This window comes from Sus scrofa, chromosome 13 (assembly GCF_054392235.1).
Source record: "Sus scrofa isolate SSC_HxYL_T2T_F1_AM1 chromosome 13, Sscrofa_HxYL_maternal_Yorkshire_Landrace_v2.0, whole genome shotgun sequence".
Classification (NCBI taxonomy): Eukaryota; Metazoa; Chordata; class Mammalia; order Artiodactyla; family Suidae; genus Sus; species Sus scrofa.
This window is the reverse complement of record NC_139395.1, coordinates 81,576,627-81,599,266: the sequence shown is the minus strand read 5'-3', so window position 1 is coordinate 81,599,266 and position 22,640 is coordinate 81,576,627. Positions and strand designations below refer to the sequence as shown.

Here is a 22,640-nt window from a genome sequence, read left to right as displayed (position 1 = left end):
TCCATCCCCTCTGGAAAAGAACCATCCCTGGGAGGTGAGGCTGCACCATGTCTGGCAGGTGCACATGCCTAGCAGGTACACATGCCTGGCAAATGAAGGGCCAGCCCCATGAGAGCAGGCGCTGAGCCCCCAGCGCACAAAGGGTCTGGGCCACATGGATGCATACACCCTGTTCTCATGCTTCACAGTTTCCATGTTACTCATTAAATCTGACTACTAACTTTATTTGTAACCCCAAATCAATATGGTCCTTTTGCAGTCCTTTGCAGATAAGTGTGGAGCAGGGAAAATTTTGTCATCCTATGTGCATGTTTCCAGATGAGGCTGAACAGGGTGTCACTCTGCCTTCTCATTTCAGCTCTCGTGTCAAGGAGGGTGCTTCCTTGCGGTCTACTAAGAGCCATGTTTTTTTACTTTTTTTTTTTCTCTTTCTGTTGGTAATTTAGCTGTTTTAAATAACCCCTGAAGTTCCTTGATGCCCAGCGGTTAAGGATCTGGCATTGTCACTGCTGTGGCATGGGATTGATCCTTAGCCTAGGAACTTCTGCATGCCTTGGGCACAGCCAAAAATAAATAAATAAATAAAAATTAACATTAAAAAAAAAAAATGGCCCGAAGTGCCATGCTGGAATGCTGTCTAGTGTCCTTAGCTAAGAAGACTGTGATGTGCTTATGAAGAAAGCACGTGTGTCAGATGAGCTTCATTTACACGTGAGTTATAGTGCTGGGAGCCATGAGTTCAATGTTAATGAATCCACAGTAAATACTGAATAAGGTGTCTTTATACAGAAAAACACAACAAACAAGGTTCTGGATGTGTCAATTGATGAAATTATTGTGTTTGTTTGTTTTGCTTCTTTTTTTTTAGGGCCGCACCCATGGCATATGGAAGTTCCCAGGCTGGGGATCGAATTGGAGCTGCAGTTGCCGGCCTACGCCAGAGCCACAGCAACGTGGAATCCAAGCTGCGTCTGCGACCTACACCACAGCTCATGGCAACACCGGATCCTTAACCCACTGAGTGAGGCCAGGGATCGAGCCCGCATCCTCATGGATCCTAGTCGGGTTCATTAACCACTGAGACATGAAGGGAACTCAGAAAATATTGTTCATGGAGGCTCCCAGAAACCTATCCCTGTATTTCCACTAGGGGCAGTCGTTCAGTATTCACTAATTCAGCGTTTGTGGAGATTCTTATAGAACATAACTACCACTAATACCAAGAATCTACTGTATAGCAATAGTTATTATCATTGTTACTGTTTTTATTCTTCAAAAGGGAGTCATGGAAGAGTTTGGGTTTGGAGTTCTCCCAGTGTGAGAATGGTTGTGAGGATCAAATATGAGAAAGGCCATGAAAAGTGGTTGTAAACTATAAAGTCTGTGGTTAGGCATTGTAAATGGCATCACCTTAACTATCACATGGAGATCCTGCTCTAGGAAAGTCATCCTGCACTGAGGACTCTTGGGATGGAGTGCCTTGGTCCATGGAGCTGCAACTTAGCTTTAGAGCCTTAAGAAAGCACATTGAGAGGGGACGGGGGAAGTCCTCGTGGACTTCATAAGCCGTCACTTCTCTGCATAGTGGTCATTTGCCAAAGCTTGGATGATGGCTGTTCCTGGCTCATATCCCTTCTGTGGCCACCACCTGATCTGGGCCACCTTGTCTGGACAGAGGCACCATCTCTTGCCCGGGCAGTGGCATGGCTGCTTCACTGCTCTCAGCCTCCCCTCTGGGTTCCCTATGTTCATTCTCCACATCCGAGTAACTGGACTCCTCACCCTTCTACTTTCTGCCCTTTAAGGCCTTCCCATTTTTCCCAGGAAAAAATCCAAAGCCCTGCCTGTGGCCCCTGAGCCTCTGAGCAGTTAGACCCCTGTCCACATCTCCAGCTTCATTGGATACCACCCTGCCTCTCATTCTCTGCTCCAGCCACATTGGCTTTCTCTCAGATGCTTGAGCACACTGTTCCTCCTGCCACAGGGACTTTGCACTTGCCAGTCCTCTTTTCTGCCTCCACTCTGCCATCTCCGACACCCTTACCAGCTCACAGCCAGTGCATCCTTCAGGTCTCAGCTCAAGTCACTTCCCCGATGACCATCCCGGGACAAAGGGGATCCTGTGCCATAGCCCCCACTTCACCCCCACTTTCTCCTTCATTGCACCTATCTCAGTGATACTTTATGTTCACTGGAATGACCATTTGGTAAATGACCATCTCCCCACCCCCTCCTCCAGACTTTAAATTGCACGAGGTCAGACGCCAGGGCACCTTAGCTCACCACTGAGTCCTCAGAGTAGAGAAGAGGGTCTGGCACATTTAGGTGCTCAGTAAACACTTAGTACGTAGCCATCCCCATGCTGCCCTCCAGGGAAAGTCCCACTGGGCACGTTCTGGGCTCTCCTTTGCAGTTCTGGGAGGATGATGAGCTGGCGTCCATGGAGCACAGCCACCCAGTGAGATGGAGAGCTAATATATCCCCCTATTGGAAGAAAACAATGATGAGCCTCAGAGAGACGGGGAGAACTGGCCCAAGGTTGCACAGCTGAGAAGGGGCAAGGGCAGGATTTGCACCCAGGCCTGGATGACCCCGGGACCTAAGCTCTGAACCCTCATCTCCCAGCTTTGGTTTGGTTTGTCTACTCCCTGCGCAGGACAGTTTCATATGTGAAGGGATTCATCATTTAGGGGACAGAAGACTGGACCTCATGTCACCAGCCTTTTTGATGTTTTCTTCTTGCTCTGTGCTGGTTCCGAAGGCAGAGCAAGACGGAGTCTGTTGCTGACCTGTTCTTGGGGCTACTTGCCCTGCTGGCGGCCCTCAGCACATTGCTTTGCAGAAGGTACTCACATCTTAGAGAAGCCACATCTGACTGAAGGAGTCATTGCCCCTAGCAGCTTTGGACATGCTTGGGGAGGCTCTGGCCTTGGGTAGGCCTTGCAGGGGGTTACAGGATGCTGAGGTAGCGGGACTCATTTCACTCACTGCCCCCTCCCTATGTTACACATGAGTAAAGTGAGGCCCAGGAAAGGGAGGGAATTCATCCAAGGTCATTGAGTAAGTTTCAAAAGCAAAATGAGAAGCTGGACAGTGTCACTCAATTTGCCTTGAGGTCTCACTGGTGAAATGGGGACAGGGAGAAGTTTCTTTGTCTCTACCAGTCTATCATGATATCTGAAATTTCACCATGATTTCTTTTGTATTAGAGAAATTCTACTAGTTTTCTAACAAAATGAAAATACCCTTGGATAGGTGAAGTGGGAGGGAGAGCCTAAGTCATAACCTCAAACCACTTTTTCATTCATGTCTCCATCCATCCCCTTCTATCTCCATCTCCATCTATCCACTTATCTGTCTCTCCAACCATTCATCCACCCACCCACCCATCTACCCATCCACCCACATATCCATCCACCCACCCATGCATCAATCCACCTACCTATCCATCAACCCACTCATGCATCCATCCACCCATTCATCCATCCCTTTTACCATGTTCTCACTGAATACCAATTCTGTGACTTGCTCTTTGGGATAGAGAGATGCACATGACTTAGGTCAGGCCTCTGCAGAGCCCCCAGTACCGTAGAGGCAGCAGGTCTGTAAAGCCACATTTCCCCTGCACCACGAGGACCATACTAAGGGAGACACCCACCGCCTGGCTTCACAAAGAAGAGATGGCCAAACAGAAAGACCTTGATCCTGAGTTCCTCATCCCAGCTCTTGCTATTAACAAGCTGTTTGTGCTTGGAGAAGGCAACCCCCCTCTGGACTCTGTACCCATTCGTGATGTGGGCAGGATGGACTAGGTGAGCATTTCCCAGACTGCAGTCATTCACATACCTCCTCCTCACCTGTAGATGAGATCACCTGTCCTAAAAAGTACTTCATGTTTTATTCAAATGAGCACACTTTATTTTTAACCAAAATACACTTTAGAATGAAATCTTATTGCTACCATAAATGGAAAAAAATGATAACAGCTGTCATAAATAGAAAGTAACCATAAAAATACTTTAAAAAAAAAAAAGACGGCAAACTTCTGGTTCAGTGTCAAAGTGGACATTGCTGCCCATCGGTGGAGGCCTGCTCTCCTGGTTAAGAAAATAACTTAGCGAGAGGGTGGGGAGATGTTAGAGTCGAGAGAGGACTGCACAGAGCCCCGCCCCCTTGCTGCCAGAGGGGTTTCCCCACAGTGTCCCTGACTATCTCAGGGTGGCAGTCGGGGAGGGGGTCACCCAGAGGGTCCCTGAGTGTGAACGCCACTCCTGCCCCAGAGATGCTGCCCCCGGAAAAGCACCAGGCTGCTCACCACCCTGGCCCGTCTCTCCTGCGCCCTCTGGATGTGCCTGGGCCTGCCCCCTCCCAAGAACTCACCCTCCCTTGCAGGCCTCCCAGAAGCCAAGGGTCAGGAAGCTGTGAGGTGGATTCTGTAACTCAAACCAGGTGGTATCTGCTTCAAATCCTGGTAGAGGAGAGAAACCAATATGGAAATCTGAAGCCAGCCCATCCGCTAGCTCTGCGGCGTCAGGTGCTGCCTGTCACTCAGAATGGACCCTGACCCGTTCTAATCTTACCATCAGCCACCAGACTCCTTCACCCTGTCTCCATCCCCCTCCTCCCTTGACCCAGGGCCTCCAAAGCTCATGACCCTGTGGGGTCCCCAGGGCATAGCCTTCCTAAAGCTCCCTGAGGCGTTATCAAGTCCAATCAGGAAAAAATGTCTCTTAGACACACAAAGCTGGAAGTACCCCTCACTCTTCTTGCCCTGGGAGGCAGGTGGTATGTAGGAGCCCAGAGATCCAGGTTTGGGGTATACTGGGTTCTGATGGCTCCCTGCACCCTGAAGTTCTGGGGGCGGTGGAGCCTCCTGCAGCAGCTGACTTCAAGGGTATTATTTACTAGAAAAAATGTTCCATTTTGGACTCAGATTTCAGAAGGATATTTGAAATGCTGAACCTGCTGCCAGCTCTGCTGAGGACACAGAAAAACCCACTTTCTCATCTGGCCTTGGCTCCTGGCCTTGGAGGAGGGGTCATCTTTGTGTTGCCAAGCCCCAGCCCCCCAGATCTGAATAGCCAAGACAGAAAAACCCAGAAGGGGGGAAAATGCTTTAAGAAAATATAGTTCTGGGCTTTGCCTTAGAAAGTGCTTTTTCTCTCTAATTAGTAGTCTCTCATCATTCATTCATTCATTCATTCATTCCACCAGGCTGGTGTTTGACAAGCTCCTGTAGGTTATATATAGCTGGTGTCCCTCTCGGTACATGTCCCTTGTAAAATATTTTAAACATCACCCCTGTATTCAGACGTATTTATTGAGCACATACTGTGTGTTTCAGGCACTGAGCTTGTCAAGTCCTGAACACACCAGTGGTCCCTCCTTTGTGAGCTATGGTTCCCTGTAGGAGGAGACACACCCATGATTGCAAGGCAAGGACAGCTGTGACACAGACCCAGACATGGTGCCTGCCGTAGGAGCTGGAAGAGGGCACACTCACCTCTTGGCCAGAAATGCAACAGAGACATTTTGGAAAAATTACCCAGAGGGTGAAATTCCATACCCCAGGCTCTTATTAAATCCTCTTATTGATAGAGCAGGGAGGTGCCTGAGAGATCTTTGAGGCCAGCATTTCTAAAGTGGGTTCTGAGGAATGCTAGTGTTGTGGGTATTAAGAGACACAGCTCCAAAAACAACTCCAGAGTCAAGTTCGTTTGGGAAATGCTGGGTCCAGGAAAACTGAGCCTGTTTTTATGTTGCAGCACGTTGATCAGAGCCTGATGTGTTCGTGGCTTTGTGAAATCTAGAAGGGTGGCAGGGGCTACAGCATGAAACCTGGTCCCCTATTCTAGGGAGACTCTCAAAAGGCCAGTGCTCCCTAGAGCTTGCTCTGGGGGATTCTAATCTACTCCAACCTGCTGGTCACAGATGAGGAAACTGACCTAGAGAGTAGCCAGCACTTGGCCAACATCTAGGGAGCAGGGGCTGAGCTGGGGCCAGAACCCAGGGCTCCTCCCCTGCAGGCAGGTTGGTTAGGGCATGTGGTTGGCCTTTTGACTGGTAGTGGCACATGAGAAGCACGGAATCCATGTGGGCTGAAGCAATCCTGGGAAGGTCCCTAAAGGAGGTAGAATGTGCACCAGAGAGTCCAGGCCCCCTGGGAGCCAATGACTCGTGGCTTTATTGGCTCAACCGTGGTATCACTGAGAACCAGACACACACTAGAACCTCATCAAAGCCCACTTTGCTGAGAAGGGACTGCAGGATGGGGCAGGCCTTCTATGTGAGGAGATTTGTCCTTGAACTCACAAAGGATGGACACACTTGGAGGTGTATTTTCCGGATCCCCTCTTCTGGAGAGCTTCCTGTGATTGCTTCCTCTAATCAAAATGACCCCCTGCCCCTGCACTCTCAGTCTGGGTGTTGTGTAGTGTCATTTTACCCTGACTTCATCTTCTTCACGACTTCTCTCTCTCTCTCTCTTTTTTTTTTTTTTTTTGGTAGCGTGAGATCCCCACTAGGTTTTAAGCGATTTGAGAACAGAGCTGGTGGCTTATTCTTCCTAGCTTTGGTGGATATTTATTACGAAATCACTGTGTGCTGGGCACAGCCCTCCAATGTTTTCCCTCCATCCTCTCATTCACCTTCACCACTGTCCTCACCAGTAGCTGTTTCTATTCCCATTTTGTGGAGGAGAAAACTGAGGCACAGGAGGTTAAAGTGACTTGTTCCTGAACATGGGCCAGTGACTTGTTCCTGCTTTCCTGGGCCAGTGACCTAAAGCCTGGGGGTTGGGGACACCGCCCCAGGGCCATCCTCCAAGCTTAGCCCAGTTCACTGGAAGAGGATCCAGGGCACGAGGTGCAGTCATCTGCAGGTTAGAAGAGCTAGAGCTGTAGATGGACAGCCAGCGTGGCCTTTGGGCCCCATCCCCACCTCCCTGTGCCCAGACTTGCCCCAGGCCTTCTGGAGACCCAGTCTCACTTACCCTCATGTCCCTGCAGAACTTTCCAAGCTGGGGGTCTCGCAGTTTTCCCACCTATAACCCCTCACCCTAGCCCTTCACCTGTATTTATGGACAGAAAAATGTGAACGCAGGGTTCATAGCTGCTGTCAGTGTGGATCACATGTTAGCAGTGGTGACACCCAAGCACACCCTCCCTGAAGTCCTGGCCAGGCCAGGGCCGGGGTCTCCTTTCTTCCATAATTAAAAATTCACCAGCGAGGACAGATTGCTCATCAATCTTTCATCCCAGCAGTCCCCGTTGGGGAAGACAGGGCCCTGCCATTGAGCAGCCTGGCCGCCCGCAGATGGGGCCCTTGCCATTGTGTGCCTAGTGCTCCCCACCAAGGCCCTGCAATCCTAGGGAGGCCCTTGAACGTCACCAAAGGGCACTGAGGGTGACAGGTGGCTGATTCTGCTTCCTGCCTCGTGTGGGCTGAGAGGTCAGGTAGAGGGTTGGAAAATAAGCATGTAGAACGAAATAGAGCGTCTAAATAACCGCAAAGCTGGTCCTAGCCAGTTAAGACTGTGGCATGTATACACTGCAAAGCTGTTAAAGAGATTAGCTCTTTTTTAAATTTTTTTTTATTGTAGTTGATTTACAATGTTCTGTCAATTTCTGCAATATATCGAAGTGTATATATCAGGGGTGCAAATATATACATTCTTTTTCTCACATTATTCTCACATTATTCATGTTCTCATAGGAGATTGAATATAGTTCCCTGGGCTATGCAGTAGGGCCTCATTGCTTATCCACTCCAAATAGAATAGATTGCACCTACTAACCCCAAACTCCCAGTTTATCCCACTTCCTCCCCCTCGGCAACCACAAGTCTGTTCTCCATGTTCATGACCTTGTTTTTTTGTTTTTTCTGTCGACAGGTTCATTTGTGCCATATATCATATTCCAGATATAAATGATATCATATGATATTTGTCTTTCTCTTTATGACTTACTTCACTTAGTATGAGAGCCTCTAGCTCCATCCATGTTGCAGCAAATGGCATTTTTGTTCTTTTTTATGGATGTGTAGTATTCCATTGTATATATTTACCATGACTTCTTAATCCACTCACCTGTCAATGGACATTTAGGTTGTTTCTGTGTCTTGGCTGCTGTGAATAGTGATGCAATGGACATAGGGGTGCATGTATCTTTTTTGATGAAAGTTTAGAACTCCATATGACCCCACTCCTGGGCATATATCCAGACAAAATGTTCATTCAAAAAGAGATTATCTCTTTAATTGTTGTTACCGCAAAAACCAAATAGTCATTATGTGATGTGATGCAGGTATTACCTAATGCGACTGATCCTCACTTTGCCATATGTTAAGCATATCAAGCAACACATGTACCTTAAACTTACATAACATTAAATCAATTTTATCTCAATAAAGCTGGAAATATATATTCCCTCCACATTCTGATCAAGTGGGAGAGTTCATTTAAAAACTCCCCACCAACAACAGAACACTTCACAAGATAAGGTGTGTGAGGACCTCAGCATGGGGCCAGCTTGGAGAAAGCATCCTTGTCGCTAGTGCTCGTTATTATTATTATCATCTATATTGTTGCCACCGCTCCAGAACTCACCTGTCCTGCTGATCTAAGGCATGTCATGTTCAGTAACCCCTCTGGGATCACCTTCCTCATCTGTAGCATGGGAATCATTGCCTCACCAATGTAGGATGAGGAGTGGATGAACCAGGACCCCTTGATATTGGTGCTTACTAGAAAAATCATTATTGAGAAAACTGAACCTGACACTGGTCTTCTAACACAGCCCAGCCCTTGTGTGTCCCAGGCTGGGGGCAGGGACAGCCTGGCAGTCCAACAATATACCAGCTTCCTACTTTCTGATTGTGTGACCAGCGTGAGCCTCCCCCTCTCCTGGCCTCAGTTTCCCCATCTTATAGAGCATGTGCCGGAGCAGGTGATCTGAGAGCCACTTCTAGCTCTGGGTTCCCTGAAACTCTGCACGTGGCTGCTTCTTGTCAGGCTCGTGTTTTTCCCAGAAGGGATATGGGGATGGAGCTCTCAGCTGGCCGCCTTTCCCCGTGACTGCTCTGTGGCAGCCTTGTGCCTGTGGGTTTCCTGCAGCTCTGCCCCCAGATCTCTGTGAACTCTGGGCTAGGCTGTCTTTCTGGGAAGGGGACAGCCTGGCTCTGAAGTGAGAGGAATTTGATGGGTGTCTGGTGAGGGTGGACAGGGATCCAGGTGCTGGAGGATGGGGCAGAAGGCTCAAGATCATGCCAGGTGAGCAGAACAGAGGCTCTGAAAGGATTGGCACCAACTAATAGTCCTTGGAATGGAGCCCAGCTTCTGACACCTTGAAGGACCTGATCAGCTTCAGCTTAGGGCCTGAGGGGTGTGGATGCTGTGGGTGAAATGGGTGCAGGAAGCAGGGCCACTGTGCTGGACAACTGCCATTCACCCCCTGGAGACCCACTGTCTGCCCTTCTCCACCCCGCCCTGTGCAGGAGGGGACCTGCAGGGCTGCACCCACGTGCTCCCTCCCCTACTGGCTTCCTGTTGGCTTTGGCCAATGGGGAGCCCTAGTAGACTGTGGAATTGGGGCAGGGGCTGGCTGCATGCCTGGACCACAGGTGACAACTCCTGCCAGGGGTCTTCCCACGCAGCCTGCTCTATGCCTGGGCCTGGCAACTATTTCTGCCTCCCACCCTGTTCCAGACTAGGGATGGTAGCAGGGGACCCCCCACTTTTGCTTCCACTGGGGAGCTGCCCCACTCCTGTCCACAGCTTTATCAAGAGGTCCTTTATGAACCCCTCAGGACTCTGCTTGATGCAGCCTCCTAGAGTGGAGAGCAGGGGTATTGGAAAGGGAGACAGCAAGGCCTCCCACCCAAAATTTACCCGGAGCCTGACTCAGTCTTCTCACCCTTGATTTCTCCAAGGGACTGGCCTGGCGTTCCCCCCACCGTCCAGAATTCCCAGTGTATGTGTCTGGAGCAGAGAAGGGGAGAGTCGGGGACAGAGCAGCCTGGGCTGTGCAGGTCCTTCAGTCAGATGCTAGCACAGGGCTGCTCACTCCAGGCGGGCAGGCGGGCGGGGGGGCGGGATTGGGAGCATCTGTGGGCTAGAGGCACAGCGCCACGTGGCTGCAGCCCATCACTGTCCTCTTTGCACATGGCCCAGAGGGGCGGCTCTCCCCAGAGAAGCTAGAATGCCAGGCTTTTGTGTGCAATTCCTCAGTTTCTAAATACTGGGATCTGTTCAAATATTAAATTTTAAACACATATTAAAATTTAAATAGCCAGATCTGGATCCCTAGTCATCAGTTTGTGACCCAGAAAACATAAGCCCCTCTGACAGGCCTTTCTGATCTTTGCTTGTAGGTTTCCCACACTTGGAACGCAGACCAAGCGCCGCCCAGCAGGCAGGTGAGTGTGAGGTCCAAGACCTCTGCTCCACCCGGGGGCTCCAAATCCTCACCTGCACTACTTCCCCACCGTTAGTGGCCCCGATTAGGAAACACCTGGTTTGCAAACCACCTGTCGTACTGTCCATCACCTCACACTCCCCTCCCCTCCCACCGCCTGCACCACCCCAGCCTCCCTAACCCCTCCCAAGACGAAGCTCTGGGCAGCCACTCCCCAAACCCTGTGGACCAGTGGGGAGCAGGGGAGGAAAAGGAAGCAAGAAGCAGGTCTGAAGCTGCGGTTTGGGCACATTTCCTGCAGGTGTGACTTTCCCCCATTCCCACTCGCCGTAGAGCCTGCATGTTGTCACTTTACCTTGCTGTGATCCTCTCCCGAAATAGAGGGGCACTTGGCTGAGTCAGTGTCCTTTTGAGATAGAGAGTATTGTTCCTGTGGATTACGTGGCTATCATTTCAGTCATTCACACTCTAGTATCTTTTAACGCTGTCAGATTATTTTCCAATTATTATCTCACTGAGGTCAGCCACACTGGGGGGTATTATTGACTTGGGGACTTGAGAAGGGGCAGCCCTGTGTCATGGGGCCTGGGAGCCAGCAGACATCTGTCCCAGGAGCTTCGCAACTGTTTGTCCGTCCATTTATAAACATTTGGAGATGCTGCCCCTTTGCCTGGGGGACTGCCTGGGAGTTCTGCCAGTGGCCCTGGGCTTCCATGTCCCTGGCAACCTCAGAGAATCAGAGAAATTGTCCTTTCATGGGGTGGGTGTGGGCAGAGCTGGCTCCATTCCTCAGTGGAGTCAGCAGTGGCTCCAGGATGTGCGATAGGAGAGAACCTTCACCCAACCCCGGCTCCGTCAGCATCTGCGTCACTCCTTGGGAAAGGACTAAAGGAGTGAAAAGCTTCTGTCACCTGTAGGTCAGTTCCTAGAGAATGGGCTATTTGAGTTGTCTGTGTTTTCCAAGTTTTGGGTACTAAATGTACGTTACTTCCACTCCCCCCTGCCCAAATGCTGCCTGGAGCCATCTAGTAACTCATGGGCACGCTGGCCCTGCTGTAGAAATTCTCTGACTTAATTAGCCCCACAGCTTAACAGGGTTTGGGGAGCCAGACATGGGGCAGGTATGTTTTGATGGAGATGGAAAGTGATTGTGGGGAGGGATTATAGATCTGTCAGAGGGGAACATGGCCTCTTCCTCAGCTTTTGCTGTGATTGGGAGCTAGAGAGCCACGCCACGGCCATCTTCCAGGTATCACGTGGACTTGGTTGTTCCCTCCATTGAGGGGCTTCTCACCTGAGGCTACAGTGACCCCTTCCCCTCCACACTCAGCTTCTCCCAAGCAGGGCCCTGCCACCTCACTCTGAGTTCCTGGACCTCAGCAAAGCATTACTGTGTGGGGGAACTAGGACTTGCTGAGTCCTGCCGTGTGCAGAGACGTTGTGAAGAATGTGGCAGGAACCTTTCACTTCAGTTCACCCTGAGAACAAGATGGAGCATTTCCCCTCATTCTGCAGGGGAGAAAACTGAGGCTCAGAGAAGAGAAGTGACTCGCCCAGGGTCACCCAACTAGGGAGATGCAGGATTGGAACTCAAGTTCATGTGACTTCAAAGACCTTGTTTTTCCACCACAGTCCTGTGAAAGCAACGTCATGTTTTTAAAAGGCTGGAAAGTACAAACAACCATATATTCACAGTTTTAGCCCCTTACACCACAGGTGTTTGGGGTGTTTTTTTGTTTTGTTTTGTTTTGTTTTGTTTTTTTAATTCTTCCTGCTTTTATCTATATTCCTGTTTGCTTTGGCACATACCTTGCTGCTTCCTTCTCTAGGCTGTCACAACACTGCAGCTGTTCTCTTAAAGTCACTGTAGCAATGAGAATTGTGATCCAGATGGGCCAGTGGCCAGGAGGGCCTGTTGACCATCACCTGGTGGGGGCAGGTGGGCTTTGCAGACCTGGGACACACCCTGGCTTCTCCTAGCCGCATAGCTAGTGTCTGACATCGCCATGAGATAGAAAGGCAGAAGAAGACACCAGGCTGGGAATGGTCCTGGAGCTGTCCTGCTCGGCTGCCTATGCTTGAGTCAGAACCATGTCCCACAAACCCTGCCCTAGACCAAAAATGCTCTTGGTCTTTGGATCCAGACAAGACTGAATTTCAGTCTTGATTGCTTCCTTCCCTAGCTGCCCATAGCCTTGAACAAATGAGTGACTCTCTCTCCCTCTGTGCCTCAGTTTTCTCATCTGTAAAATGAGTACCCACTCCAGAGCATTGCGAATACAACCAGGACGCCTCTCCTTCCCTTCCTATGTGACCAGGCTCTCCCCAAAGGGCAACTTTGTTGTAGTAGAGATGGGAATCATTGCCTTGTGTTTACAGTCAACCTAGGTTTTCTCTGCTCTTTCTTATTTTTCACCTTTTTTTTTTCCATTTTTCTTTTCAGGATGTCTAAAATTACTACATAGACTCTTGGGAGCTTTTAATATGTGTGGTCAGAAGTTGCTATACCCCTAAAAGTGATATGATCTACTAAAAAGTTTTAAACATTTTTTTTTTTAATTTCCACTTTCAAAATGTGAAAAACCAGTCGTTTTACCTCTAGGAACTCTGCTTTGAGGAAATAGCCCAAGATGTGTAGCAAGATTTATCTACAGGGATGTTTATCACAGCATTGTTTATATTAGCCTAAAAATGGAAACAGCAAAGTGTGGGGTGAGCTCATCACAGCACAAGCAGAGGGTAGAAGATTCTGGGCAGTCATCGAATGTGACATCTGAGATGGTCTTTTTTTTTTTTTTTGTCTTTTTTTTATCGTTTCTAGGGCTGCTCCTGCGGCATATGGAGGTTCCCAGGCTAGGGGTCTAATTGGAGCTGCCAGCCTATGCCAGAGCCACAGTAACATAGGATCTAAGCGGTGTCTGCAACCTACACCACAGCTCACGGCAACGCCGGATCCTTCACACACTGAGCGAGGCCAGGGATCAAACCCGCAGCCTCATAGTTCCTAATCGGATTCGTTAACCACTGAGCCACAATGGGAACTCCATGAATTTTAAAAAATATGGGGGAAATGGTCATATTTCAGTGTTAAGAGAAAAGGCAATTTGCCAAAATTGATTTAAACTGCATTTTTTAAAAATAGAAAAGAATATAGGTAAGCAAGGTGTTGAGAGAGAGGCGAGAAAGAGAATAAGGGAGAGAAAAAATTGGGTAAACAGACACTAGAGTCAGGGAGAGAATAACAGGTGACTTTTGTTTCTTTCTGCTTTTTGGGATTTTCTAAATTTCCCACCATGGCATGTTCACTGTTTATGTAATCACAAAGAGTAGTTACCATTAAGAAAAAACTATCTGCCCCCACCAGCGTGTATGTGTGTGTGTGTGTGTGTGTGTACGTTTTTCCAGTCAGCTATGTAAGAAGGAATGTTATGTTGGCACTTTCCATTATAAAGGGCTCTTTTTTTCAAAACATCTTTTATTTACCCAAGGCCAGTTGCTTTCAAGTAGTGTTCTGTCCCCAGAATGTGGTTCTGGGAGAACTGGCTTCATGCACCACCCCGACACACCACAGCCTGGGGGCCTTAAACAACAGGCATTTATTGTCTTAGAGTTTTAGAAGCTGGAGGCCCAAGATCAAGACTGGTTTCTTTGGAGGCCTCTCTCCTTGGACCATAGATGGTTGTCTGCTCCCCGCTTCCTCCCGCAGTCTCTCTCTCTGTGTCTGTGTCCTGATCTCCCTTCTTATAAGGACACCAGTCATATTGTATTGGGGCCCACCCATGTGACCTCCCTCATTTACCTTAATCACCCCTTTCAAGACTTTGTCTCGAATACAGTAACATTATGAGGTACTGGGGGGTGAGGGCCTCAACCCATGAATTTGGGGATCACACTTCATCCCATCACAGCAGCAGCCTGTTCCTGGTGACTGTAGCCGTTCACTCTCCAGAGCCCTGAGTTTGATGCTGGAGTGGGAGAAGAGCTTTCGATGGAGAGCACACTGCCCTCGACTTTAAGTGACCCTGGCAAGGTGTGGGGTGGACCCCTAAGATGAGCAGGGCTCTGGGTAACACCTCCCCTTTCCAGCAAGACCCAGAATTAAAAGTACAGCCAGTCTCAGCAGAGCCCATTTCCCACAAGTGGCTGTTCAGAGACAGAGAAAGAGTTCAGCAGCCCACGAAAGTGAGTTTTACCAAGAAACTCTCAAGCACATCTCCTGCTGCGAGAAGTGGTGACTTAGCTATCCACAGTGGTTCAAATGGGCTCCTGGATATTCAAATTCAAATTCAAAAAATCACTTTTCTTGGAGTTCCGATTGTGGCACAATAGGATCGGTAGCATCTCTGCAGCACTAGGATGCAGATTCCATCCAAGGCGATGCACAGTGGGTTGAAGAATCTGGCATTTCCACAGCTGTGGTATGGGTCACAACTGCAGCTTGGCTCTGATCCCGGGCCCAGGAACTCCAAATGCCACAGAGCAGCCAAAAAAAAAAAAAAATTTTTTTTTTGGAGTTCCTTGGTGGCCTAGTGGCTAAGGACCCAGCATTGTTACTGCTGTGGCTCGGGTTCAATTCCTGGCCCGGGAACTTCTGCATGCCACAAATGCAGGCAAAAAACTTTTTTTTCCCTCAATGTCCTCTCAAAAGTAATGTTGCTGTATAAAACCAACAGTGGAGAGAAGGAATAGGTCAGGCAAGTCAGGTGTGGAAGAAGAAGCAAAGCTGATAAGAGTATGAGAGAGAACATCACTCAGACTGAGAGAGACAGTGAAGCCAAGGCAGACATCCAATGGCAGGCAGGCCACTTAGGTTTAAGCTAGAAGGCAGTAGGGAGCTATAGCAAGTTCTTTTTTTTTTTTTTTTTTTTTTTTTTTTTTGGTCTTTTTTGCTATTTTTGGGGCCGCTCCTGTGGCATATGGAGGTTCCCAGGCTAGGGGTCTAATCGGAGCTGTAGCCGCCGGCCTACACCAGAGCCACAGCAAAGCAGGATCCATGCCGCGTCTGCAACCCACACCACAGCTCACGGCAACACCAGATCGTTAACCCACTGAGCAAGGGCAGGGATCGAACCCGCAACCTCATAGTTCCTAGTCGGATTCGTTAACCACTGTGCCACGACGGGAACTCCTATAGCAGGTTCTTGAGCTAAAATGAGAATCAAGCTAAGAGAGGCCAGAAAAAATCTAGTTAGGAGAAAAATCTAGTTAGGAGGCTTTGCAGAAGTGTTGAGATGAGGGTCTATATAGACGTTCTGGAAGAACTCCAGAGGAGATTTGGGAGAGGTTGTTAGTGCTCTTTCACTTATCTGAGCCTTTCCCATGCCCTTCTGCCTACTCCATGCCCATCTTGGTAAACTCCTACGTATCCTTGAAGGCCCCCATTTATGGAGCCCCTCTGCCTAGAAACTTTTCTTGACCTCCCAGGAAGTCACTCCTCCTCCTGCAGTGCCACCAGGAGAACACTGGCATACCACATCATGAGGGCCTGTCTGCACACCTCCCTGTTTGCTGCCAGGCCTCATTAGTCTGAGAAGTAGGTCCTCAGAAAGAGTCGGTGGCATAAGGTTGATGATATAAAGGAAATCAGTGATTGGATGTAAGCTAAAGAAGTAGTAGAGCATAAGAGGTTCAAAAATGGTTCAAGGGTGACAATTTGACAAGTTATCTAGTTGTTACTATGGATTGTGGCTCTGGTATGAGAGGAATGGGCAAGGCAGACATGGTCTTTTCCTTGTGGAGCTTACAGCCTAATGGCAGAAACAGATAGCAAAATAATAATTATAATGCGATGGGTGCTATGAAGCCCAGTCTGCTATGAGAGCTTAATGGTGGGGAAGGGGTGATGGAATCCATGTGGGCTTCTTTGAGGAAGTGCTTCTTTAAAATGAAAATTGGAGAGTGTGTGTGAGAATGACCAGGTCATAGATGTGAGATGATGGAGCAAGATGAAAGTGAGGCAAAGGGAAGCTCAAATAAGAGGAAAAGGTATTTCTGCAAAGGCACAGCCTGTGCAGAGGTCCTGTGGTAAATGAGAAATAATGGAAACACAGAAGCTGAGCATCACTGAAATACAGAGAGCAACTGGGGAGGCTGGTGAGATGAAAGGTCAGAGGTGAAGGCAGGAGGATAGCATCATAAGGCCATTGTCATCCAGAGGGTTTGGATTTTAGCCTAAGAATATCGGAAACTACTGGAGGGTTATGGGCAGGGAATGATGGGAACAGATTTGTATTTTTAAAAGGCTGACCTGGGTTCTGCTGTGGGGTGATTAGATGGCTGGAGCAGGAGGGGAACCAGTAGTGAGGCTGATGGTGTTGTCCTGGGGGGAAATGGTAGTGGCCTGGACTCGATGGTGGCTGTGGGTGATGAGAAATGAACACAGGAGGATGACCATCAAGATGTGGGCAGAAGGGAGACTCACAGGTGACTCCAGTTTTGGGATTTAGGCAAGGGCAGAAAGACATTCACAGAGATGTTTGGGGGTGCCTTTGCCACACCGAGCCCCAACAATCCAACCACCCCTCAGAGGAACTTTGACTCATAGTGACCCCGGCAGGTTGGCCAACCAACAAGGACCAAGGTCAGTCCAGGAAGGTGGAAAGACCACCTGCCTGAGGCCCCTTGTCAGGGGTCAGGCTGGACGCAGGACTGTGCCCAGGATTTCAGAGTTGTCAAGGGACACTTGATTGAGAAAATTTGGCTGCATAGTGCACAACAGCTTGGTTTAGCATTTTCCTCTGATTCAGCAAAATCTCCTCCCTCTGCATCTTTCCTGGGAGAGTAAAAATTGGCCATTATTCCTAGAGATCAACTTAGTACTGATTTTATTTCTTGCCTAAATGTCCTGGGCTCCTTGCCCTGGTGGATATTAGCACAGGAGTAAATTAAGTAATATCCACTGGGCCTGCTTCCATCTGCCTCTCACGGGACCTCATGGCAACTCTGAGACACAGGCAAGGAGGTAGTATTAGCATTCTCCCCATTCCACAGATGACAAGACTAAGGCTCAGGGGCAGGCACCATTTGTCCAAAGACACACAACTTGGAGATGGGAAAAACCCAGACTAAAACACAAGCTAGGAAATTCCACGTCCAATGAATTTTTCTCAAGTGTCTTTTTTGCCTTTAACCTCTCAGCAACTTTCGAAGTAAATGACGTGGCATATTTTGCTTTTAGAGCATCTGTTTGTTACCTAGTACCAAAACTTTTTTTTTATTCGCTCAAACTGTTTGAACTGTACTGCCCCATGGTAGTTCCTTTCACATCTATGTAAATAAATCTTTGAAACAACCAGCTTCATATCAAAAGATTTGACGAGACCGCATATCGCATATCACTGGATACCATTCCCAGGATCTGACCAGTTCTCTCGGTGGCACTACTCATCCATTCATTTGGCAGTTAGTTATTGAGCCAGGTGCTAGGAATACAGCAGCCGCCAACGGATGTGGTTTCTGCCCTTACAAGTTGCTGTTCTACTAAGGGAGGTGGACAGTAAGCAGCTAAACAAGCTACTGTCTATTATGCTCTCCAGGCTGTTGGGGAGGATGAAGCCCATGAGAGAAGAGCACCAGGGTGGGGCTGGGAGGTGGAGCAGTTTTATACAAGGTGGTCAAGGAACAGCTCTCTGAGGAGGTGGCCTTTCAGACTGAATGACCGGAATGAGAAATACATTCCAGGTAAAGGGAAAAGCCAAAACCTCGAGGCAGGCCAAAGCTTGTCTGGGGACGCGGAGAAGCCAGGGTGGCCAAAGGGACAGAGCAGAGGAGCACGTGGTGGCAGCTGAAGTCAGGGAAGGAGGTGAGGGGCCGGGTCGGGAGCATTCTGCCTTACCTGCAGGTGGGACGGGGGCAGGCAGGCAAGGTTTGGAGCAGGGGCGAGTGGCTGACTTGTGCATTTCCAGAGCCTCCTGGCTGCTGTGTGGAGAGCAAGCGGTAGCAGGTAAGGGTGGAAGCGAAAAGACCAGGGAAGAGGCTGCAGTGGCGATAGTTCAGGTGAGAGATGCCAGTGGCTGGACTGGGTTCGTGGGGAGAAGTAGCTCGTGTTCTGAACAGATGTGAAGCTTGAACTGATTGGACCCACCCATTCATTGGCCATGGGGGAAGAGGGAAGGAGAAGAATCATGGGTGATTCTTGGGTGCGGTGGGGGATGGGTAGAGTGGTATCCTGACACTGTTGGGGTGCTGACATTCAAACCTAGCACTAACCACCCAGAGTTAACAGAACCCTGAGATAAAGGACATAGTTCCCAACAAGACCATTCCCGTGGTTCCCATCAATATGCCAGCTACAAGGGGCGGTCCCCAGGCTACCATACTTCTGATGGACTGGATACAAACATGGGGGTTCCTACAACCCCTCTAGTTTGGTAATTCACTAGAATGACTCATAGAACTCAGGAGAGTTCTATACTTACTTTTACAATTTTATAATAAAGGATACAGATCAAGACCAGCCAAAGAGATGCATAGGGCAAGGTCTGGCAGGGTCCAGTAGGGGCACATCCACCCCCAGTGCATGGATTGATGACCAACCAGGAAGTGCCACTGAGCGCCAGCATCCAGTTTTTGTCAGGGTTTCATTATCAGGCATGAGCACCTGAGTCGTGATAAACTGCATCTCCATCCCTCCCTTCCCTGGAGGAGGGGTGGCTCAAAGCCCCAGCCTGCCACTTGCCTAGTTTGTCTTTCTGGTGACCAGCCCCCCATCCTGACTCAGCTCATTTACATAAACTCAAGTGTGGTCCCAGGGGCTCATGAACAACAAAGACTTGGGAAATTCTCAGAATTTGGAGTCTCCCTCCCAGGAACCAGAACAAGGTTCCTCCCTCCCAGGTCCAGGGGTTCTGGTTGTGGCTCAGCGGTTATGAACCCAACTGGTATCCATGAAGATGTGGCTTTGAACCCTGGCCCTCCTCAGTAGGTTAAGGATCTGGGGTTGCCGTGAACTGTGGTGTAGGTCGCAGACATGGCTCAGATCCCAAGTTGCTGTGGCTGTGGCTGGCGGCTGTAGCTCCAATTCCACCCCTAGCCTGGGAAATACCATATGCTGCACATGCAGCCCTAGAAAAAGAAAAACCCAGTCCAGTTCTTTACCATACAGTGGGATAGATGCTATGCCATTTACTAAGACTAGCAGAAGAAAGCAGGCCAGGGATGGGGGCTGGGAGGAGTAGGCTGGGTGGGGAAATAAAGAGTACTGTTTGGGGCATGTTGACTTTAAGATGCTCATTAGACCTCTAAGTGGAGCTGGGGAGGAGCACTTGGATCTATGAGTCTGGAGCTCAGAGAGAAACCATTCTTTAAGCTGTGAGACTGGATGAGATAACTGAGGAAGGAAGTGTCATTAGGGAGGGAAAAAAAAGGCTGAGGGCTGTGCCACAAGACATCTCACAGTTAGTGGTCAGGGAGTAGGGAGCCAGCCCAGGAGACAGAGGAGAGGAAGTGTTGCCTGAGAGGCAGAAGGGGCCCTGGAGAACGCGGGGTCTCCAAGGAGGGGTGAGTGTCTGTGCTAGATGCTGCTACAAGTCAAGGAAGAGGAGGACCAAGAAATGGCCCCATGATTTGGCTAGATACAGGGTGACAAGGACCTGGGAGAGGAGGTGATGGAAGGCAGCTGGATATGCCCAAGGTGGGAAGGTTGGTGAGAAAGTGGAAACAGGGAACAGAGACCCCAGAGGGCCTGTGGGATGTCTCACAGCACGGCTGATCCAAAGAGGATGGTCCAGCGCTATGTGTGGGCCTGGTTCTGGGCCAGGAGATGTAGGCCTCTTCTAGGAGCCAAGAGTGTGGTTGGAGGGAAATGATGGGAATCACTATCCAGGCTGTGGAACAGAGTGAGAAATGGGGTGTGGGTGATAGAAATGTCAAGAGAAGTCACCTCTGCTTGGGAGGGATCAGGGCACGTGTAACACCAGCTCCAGGCATTTTTGCTAAATGCCTGCCTCCTGTGTGCCAGGAACACGCTGGGCCTTGAAATGCATTCTCTAATTTAATGCTCATGGTACCGGTACTATTGCAATTATGCGGGTAAGGAAACTGAAGTTTAGAGAGGTTGGGTCCCTTCTCCAAGGTCACACTCTTAGGAATCACGAGAGATAGAGTTAATGCAGATTATAAAGGGTTTCTACCAGAAAGTAGGGAGAAGGAACAGGCTAAAATTAGAACTCAGAGACAGAAAAGTCTACCTGAATTTGGTGGGCTCCAGGCAGACTCATTTGGGGCAGAAGTGGCACAGGTCCTCAATCCCATCCGAGTCACTCTAGAACATGACTCTGCTCGGGCCACCAGCCGTGTGGCCTTTGGCAGGCTCCTCACCCCCAGGCTGCCTTTGTGTGGCTGGAGAAGGGTAATGTCACCCATGCTGGTCAGGGAAGGAAGGAAGGAAACATGGGGAGAAGGATGAGATCCCAGGTGCTGTGTAGACTGGGGAGATGGAGACTCACTTTTGCCTTCAAGAAGGGAACTAGGAATCCTGGCTCCATCAGCCACTTGGAGAACGAGTGACACCTAGAAATTGTCCTTTTGGAAACTGACAAACTGGTTGCTTTACCTGGAAGTCTGTGACCCCACTATTTGATTCTCCTTGTGCAGCAAACATTTGGGTGGTTTGGTCTCAGGTTGTGTGGGCAGCAGCATGCAGAAGGAGCAAAGCACTTAGTGATCTGAGCTAGAGGGTATGACATCCTGCCTTTCCCATGCACACGTGACTTGGAAAGGGTCTCCAAACTGAGAGCTGGGGCCTGGGTTTGAAAATGTCTAGAATTTAGAGGCAGGTGGAAAACGAGTCTGCGGGCTGCTGGCCCCTCCTGCTTTGGGCCACCCTCCTCAAGTAGCCACAGGGCTGATTCTTGAAAAGCCAGCACCTCTGGACTCTCCCAGGGGTTCTGTGCTGCCTTCCAGAAACCCTGACTCCCGCACATCCTTGGCTGCAGGCTCTATTTCACAGCTTTCTGGAGCTTCCTTACCTAGTTCTTGGTGTCTCCGTAAGCCCCTTGGGGGACCTGAGGGTGGACCAGTAAGGAGGGAGAAATCACAGTTCTAGAGCAGGCTGAAGGCCAAGCCTGGGGCCTTGCGTCAAGCTAGACACATGCCACTTCATAGGCAGGCAAACTGAGGATCAGAGAGGCTAAAGGGCTTTCCTAGCTGACCCAGACAACAAGAGGAGAAGCAGGATGAGAAGCTGGGTCTTTGGGACACCCCCACCCCCCCAAGCCTGGATGTGGGGTCTACCCACCATTCCCTGGCATGCACACCTTCCACTGAGGCTCTGAGGCTGGTGCCACCATGGATCCCGGCCTGGTCCCTCGACTGGCTTGGCTGTTCCTTTCTCCTTCTCCTCCATCATCTTTGCAAGTCCCAGGGGCCCACTGTCCTCAATTGCAGATCAGGATGGACCCCACTTGGGGAATTCCTTGGCTCAAATCCCGCAAAAGCCCCAAGGTCCTGGAAATGCCCCCGAACTGGGCCACTCCAAATATAGCCAAAGGGAATGAGAGGCTTCAGGATTCTAGGGGCTGGAACTGATTCGTCAGAGATCAGCTAGAAGGAAGGCTTATGCCCTTTGGTTGCCAGGAATGTGATCATCAGTGCTGCAAGGCCAGAGTCTAGAACAGTGAACCCCCCAAAATGATGATTGATAGCCAGATAGGTCGGTGGGTATGTAGGTAGGTAGGGACACAAGAAAAATAAATGGAGGACAAGGGAAGGCAAAAGAACCAGGAATGGTTAGGGAGGGGAGTCTGAGTCACAGGTTTTTCCAGCACTGTGATGAGTCTAGTGACCTCAGGAGCAAGCAGCACAGACTGGTGGGCAGCAAAGGGGGGAGCTCAGTTGGTTGAGGGGTGACCAGCACCACAGGGTCACTCAGTGTCTGGCCAAACAGCCCTCCCACCTTGGAAAAGACCAAACACACTGCGGTGCCCCACCACGTCCACCTCATCAGCTCTGAGTCATCAAAAGAAGCTTCAATTACAAGCGAGGCCTGCTACTCGTAAAGTGTTTTGTGCCCATTCCCATTAAAACAAACCCAGAAACCAGGTAGGCAGGGAGCTAGCTCTTATTGGGTTAACCTTTGCTTATCTGGAAGCCCTTCTGCCACTCCTTGCCTTGCACAGACTGTCAGGACCTTCTTGTGCCCCATCCAGCATCATTTTGGTGTTGGCCAATGGTGTACTGTCCAGCCCCCACCAGTGGCCTTTTCTTAGACGTTTGTCTTTAATTTTCTAG

General features: G+C 49.6%; 1 protein-coding gene across 16 annotated transcripts in view; it reads left to right on the top strand.

Annotated features, from left to right (window-relative positions):
• Positions 1 to 22,640, top strand: part of ATP2B2 (ATPase plasma membrane Ca2+ transporting 2) — a 371,725-nt gene that overhangs the window by 69,549 nt on the left and 279,536 nt on the right. For 12 of the 16 annotated variants that reach the window (XM_084989466.1, XM_084989472.1, XM_021069329.2 and 9 more), the window contains exon 2: positions 10,369 to 10,413. The exons of the other annotated variants lie outside the window; for them this stretch is intronic. The gene's annotated coding sequence lies outside the window, so the exon portion shown is untranslated. The remainder of the gene's footprint in view (positions 1 to 10,368; positions 10,414 to 22,640) is intronic. 16 annotated transcript variants of the gene reach the window in all.